Genomic DNA, 6,103 nt, shown 5'->3' on the forward strand with positions numbered 1-6,103 from the left:
CACCTTTTGTACTATTCCTCAAACAGTGGATTCACATCTGGTTTGGCTTGTTTGTTTTGAATTACTGATCAATGGATAATAGATAAATGGAGGGTGGGGGTAGAGTCTTTCTGCAAACTGTGTGTGTGTGTGTGTGTGTGTATAATATATATATATATATATATATATATATATATATATATATATATATATATATATATATATATATATATATATATATATATATATTCACCAGGCTGAAGTCTACAGGTGTAATTTGTTTTTCTCTAATGGTCCTTATACAGAATGAGCTGCAGACAGTGATGTTTGCTCCTGTGCACTTCTAGAATGGTCTGTTCTAAATTTTCACAGCATTCACTGCAGTATAAATAACACTTTAACCCATTAATGACGCGGCACCTTTTTTTTTTCCATTCTCGTTTCCCCCCCCCCCCCCCCCCCAAAAAAAAATCATAATTCTTTTATCTATCAACGCTGCTGTATGAAGGCTTGTTTTTTGCGGGGCGAGTTGTATTTTTCAATGGTGCTATTTACTGTACCATATAATGTACTGAAACTTAAAAAAAAATTCGAAGTGGAGTAAAATGAAGAAAAACTACATTCAATCATCTTTCAGTGCGTCTTCTTTGTTCGGTGCACAAACTGCAACAAAAATGACATGATTACTTTTCTATGGGTCACTTCGATTGCTACGATGCCAAACTTGTATAGTTAGGTTTTTTTTTTTCTGTCCTCTTTTCAAAGGCATTTAATTTTTTTAAACTTGTTATTTGCTGCCATCTTTTGCGCACAATAACTTTTTTATCTTTACTTCGGTGGGATGTTCTGTAGTTTTACATTAGTACCAAACACAATGCAGTGTGGGAAAATTGCCACATGTCCTATCTTTTCGCATTGCCAATAGGGAAAGTACAACACTTGCTAAGCAACTAACGTGGCTGAAAGCTGCATTGGAGGATTGCTACTTCAGAGGTAATGGGAGGTGTTTTTAGAAGAAAAAAAAAATCGCGCATGCCAGTGTGTTTTTTTTCATGCCCATGTGAGGTGTTTTATCGGGCTGAATTACTCCGCCCCTGTGTAGGTAGCTTTAGGGAACATTGTGCGCCCAACATTCCGGTTTGCTCTCCTCTGTTCACAGAAACAGAAGTTGCTCAAACATTGAGCAGCACCTCTCTCATGCTGTGAGAGTTTAAATTTTTTTTTTTTTTAAAGTCGCAATGCAAGAAAGAATCTCCATATGTATGAACCCATTCAAAATGAAAACCGTTTGGTACCATGTTAGCCAGTAGAGAATAATAGGATTTTTTTTTTCTCCCAGCAAGAGAAACCACATAATCTTGTATTTTTGTTATTCATATCTACATGTTATAGTGAGCTTTCGAACCTACTCGGGGTTCTTGCTCAGGCATAGTGAAATGAATCCACAGAGGCATGCACACATTCATATGACAAGGCACAGACGTGGATGTAATTTGCGCGTAAAAAAAAAAAAAAATAATAATTTATATAATTATATATGAATGAACAGGATGAATAAAGATATGGCTGTTTTATGGTCTCTGAATTAGTGTTAGGGGGTCACCAGGCCAGAGTGTTATCTGTACTATAGATTTCTCATACTTCCAAGTCCTGCATGGATCCACTTGAAGAATTTAGGCCCCTGTTGAACGTGTTTAAAAGTTGTTATAAATTTGTACCCCCTAAATTCTTTGTAATTTGAAATTCTATGTTGTGTTCGTGATTAGAAAAGTGCGTTGAAGACTTCTACAAATACCTACAGCTTAGGCATGCTATACATGCAGAGAAGAGCACGGCAGAGATCACAGTGTCAATAAACATAGTGGCGGATATAATAGGGAAGGCTACCACCACAGCTGGGAAAATATCTGTATTATATTCTTATATTCAAGATACGGTCAATGCACACAACCCGATACCAACAAAAACAAAATGGGAGGCAGATATAGGTCCCATTGAGGAGTCGCACTGGGAGGAGATCCTACAAATGACGCCCAAACTATCTCTAAGCGAAGCACACAGAATATCACAAATATTCCTAATACATAGAGTTTACCGTACTCCGGCTTTCTTGCATAACATAGGTATAAGAACCTCTCTGATATGTGTAAGGTGCAAAACCCACACAGCGGACCTAATCCACATGCTATGGAGATGCCTGAAACTGCATAGATACTGGGCGGAAATACGAGATACAATAAATGCAGCATTCGGCATAAACATAGACTTCACACCATATGTGTGCATCCTAGGATATACGCATGATCTTGCGTTAGATGATAATGAAAAACTGGCGGTATCCAGACTATTGTATATAGCTAGAAAGACAATGGCTCAACACTGGCTAGATGAAGAACCACCTACGCTAGGGGAATTCAAAAACAAGGTCAACCAAATCTTACCATGGGAAAAAAGTATATATACCAAACGCAAGACCGGCCAAAAATACTATGATATATGGCTGAGATGGATACACGCCCAGAGTCAGACAAGGAATGACGGAACCTATATATAGGGGGGAGGGGGAGCCGTGTGGGTTGACACCAATGGGTTGGGGACCTGACCCAGGAGAGAAGTAGAAGTAAATAACACACAGTAAAACAAGTATCTGCCATATACAAAGTTTATTAAATAAAATAGAAATATCGACAAGATTGGTATACTGAAAAATAAACCAGAAAGAATGGAGAGGGAAGGATAAGATAAGATAGTGGGGAGAGAGGGGAACCAGACAATGGGCAAAGGCATACCGCTGCCCCCTGTAAGCAACAAAAATAAGCACTGCACTAATAAGATGACAAGAGAAGGAAACAAAAGAAAACAAGGAGCACGAAGACGGAAGAACACACGACGACACTGGAAACTGTTACTACCACCTATGACGGAAGACCGAAGATGCACAGAGACCTGTCATTTAAAGGACTAAATGTTGAGAGAGAGACCTTAAGGGGGGAGGGGGGGGGGGGGATAGGGGAAACAGTTATATATATAAAAACGTTATAAAGATATGTAAAAGATGAAAAGTTGAATAAAAACACTTTCAATTAAAAAAAAGAAAAGTGCGTTGATGAGACCTCCTCCTCTTTCACTTTTGTCCTGTTTCTCCAATATATAGGCCCCGAACAGCACATTCACTGCACAGGATCAGGTACACATTGGAAATGGAACGTACAGGTTTTTTTAACAGGTGAAATGGTAAACACCTGCAAATAGAATTTTTTAAATGTATATATAATCAATCTCTGTTTAATCGTTCGTGACTCTAAATGCAAGTTCCCTCCATGTTTTTGATTTTTGCACTGCTTTCAGTTGTGATATCCATGCCAGTATCAGCTCTGACAGTATCAGCCACCGTGTCTTTGGCGGCCAGTTCTTCTTTTGCCACTGATCTGTCCAAGCATTATGGATTTTGCTAGCAACTCTGCTCACATTACATGGCCAAAATCCACAAGCCTGAGCCGGTCATCTTATATGATTCAGGACTTTTCTGTTTGTTAGTCTTGCCGTCCAGGACATACACAGCAGCTTTCGCCAGCACCACAGCTCAAACACATCAATACTATCAGCTTTTTTTTTTTTTTTCAGTCCAGTTTTCATATCCATACATGGCTATGGGGCAGACGGTGGTTTGCACTATCCTGCATTTAGTTGCCATACTGATATCCCTACTGTTACAGATTTTATCATGACAGATCTCGCGCTATCTGGCAGCGGGAGCCGGCTGTCACTGATAGCCGGCCTGCCGCTGCAACAGCGGGGTTGCATCGGAGATGCAGCTCCCCGCTGTTAACCCCTTCCCTGCCGGGATCTAAGTAGATCGCAGCAGGGAAGGGGTTCACAGAAGGAGCACGCACCCTCTGCTGCTTCAGCCCGCTCTCGCAATATCGCAGAGAGCCCGGCTGGTTGCCATGGCAACAGGGCACCGGTATCCATCCTGCAATGCCTTATCGTAGCAATCATCAGTAAGTCCCTCAGATGGACACAGATGTAAACACCCTTTTTTATGCTTTTTCTCATTAGCATAAAAAAATGCATTTTTGGTATCATCGTGTCGGTAAAGACCTGTACAATAAATCAAACACGCTTTTTATCCTGCACAGCAAAAACCGTAAAAAAAAACGCTTTTTAGCATTTTGCCTCCCAAAAAACGCAAAAAAAGTAATTAAAAAAAAAAACCGGATAAACCTCAAAATGGTACGAATAAAAACTACACCTCGTCTCGCAAAAAATAAGCCATCACAAAGCTCCGTCCATGGAAAAATAAAGTTATAGGACTTTGAATGCAGCGATTTAGAAAAAAAAAAAATTCCAAAAAAGGGTTTTTATTACAGAAAAGTGGAAAAACCTAAAAAAGGAAGAATTTTGGTATCGTAACAGTACTGGCCCACAGAAAAAAAATGTGTCCTTTATGCTGCATAATTAACGCTTTAAAAAAAAATTAAAATCAATGGCAGAATTAATGCGTTTTCTCTCTCTACAATCATAAAAAAAAAAGTTTTACAATATAGGCTATGTACCCCAAAATGGCACAGATTTAAAAACCTACAGTTCTCCACGCAAAAAAAAAAGTGCTTACACGCCCGGGTCGACAGAAAAATAAAGTTATGGCTTTTGAAAAAAAATGGAGATGAAAATCTACCAAAAATTGTTTGGTCCTCAACGCCATAATAGGCCATTTTCTTAAGGGGTTGAATTCAGGTAGAGGCCCATTTTTTCACTTTCAGTTTTAATCTTGCATATCAGCTCCTTCAGACCAGCTTCTGTTTCTGCAAGCAGAGTTGTGTTATCCGCATAATGGACATTGTTGCTGTTTCAGCCACCTATTTTCACCCCGATTTTTCCAATTCATCTACGTCTAATTTATGCATGATCACTTCCGCATATTGGCTAAACAGGAAGGGTGAGAGGATGTAGCCCTACTTAAAGTATCTGATTTAATAATCACCAAGTAGGGAGGAAACGTCGTCTGCTGCTTTCTATAGGGAGGGCCATTTCAAGGAGAAATGGGCAGAGGTGGCCTGTGTAATAAACAGTGCTAAAATCCCATTGTTTTAGTGGGTCACTCTCGCATATGGTTTTTCACGTGTGGAAAAAATAAAAAGCAGCATGTCCTGTTTTGCTGTATGATATGCAGCAGTAAAGGCTATGGGGGAGTTGAGATGTACAGCAAATGTGCCTTGTTTCATGGGCCATGTGTGACACCCCCCACCCCTAAGTGTTACAATACACTAATTCTGGCATTCAATAATCCAGAAAATCTAATAAACCAGTCTTAACAGCACAGATCTGCAATTGAATGTGGCAAACAAAGTCCGACTGCACACCACCGGGTCGGATTCCACATGTGAGATCTGCTGCCAGCAAAATCTGTAATGCAAATGACTGTGGAGGTCCACAGGTGATCATGTGCACTACAAATTATTCCTTTTTTTCCCCTTTAAATATTTGTATTTTCTGTGCCAGGTGATGACGTGTGTACCCGCAGCCCATCCGCAATTGCGGATGGGATACGGGTTGGATAGCCTCCACTGACTTCAATGGAGGCCATCTGCAGCAAAATAGAGCATGCTGTGATTTATCGTTAAATAGACGATAATTCAACGATAGTTTGTTTGAATGCCATGTGCATCAGTGAAGGTAAAAAATGAGGCAATAATCGTTAAAACGACTGAGCGATTTCAATTGCTACACTTAACGAATTCTGAGCAAAGAGCGTTGCGTCTAAATGGGCCTTTAGGCTCAGTTTGGCTTCTAATTAATAATAATGTGAGGAAGATCAACGTTCTTTGTGGTGCTACTTAAGTTCTACTGTACACATGGATAGCTCTATATACTAAGTATTACAAATTCACCCTATTACTCAATATAGAAAGCAATATGTAAAGAGAAAAAAAATTGCATTAAAGCTGTTACAGATTGGGAGATGATGGAGATGTTCGCCATTTTCTATGTGTGTTATCTGTAGATTTCTAATGGACTTGTGTCTCTAGTTTTTAGACCTCTTGGGGGAAGTGACCATCGCCATGTGAAATGAAGGAGCAATGTATTGTTCAACAGGTCAGACTAGTGTCTTAGCAGCAGAGGT

Source organism: Eleutherodactylus coqui, chromosome 1 (genome assembly GCF_035609145.1).
Source record: "Eleutherodactylus coqui strain aEleCoq1 chromosome 1, aEleCoq1.hap1, whole genome shotgun sequence".
In the NCBI taxonomy this organism is placed as follows: domain Eukaryota; kingdom Metazoa; phylum Chordata; class Amphibia; order Anura; family Eleutherodactylidae; genus Eleutherodactylus; species Eleutherodactylus coqui.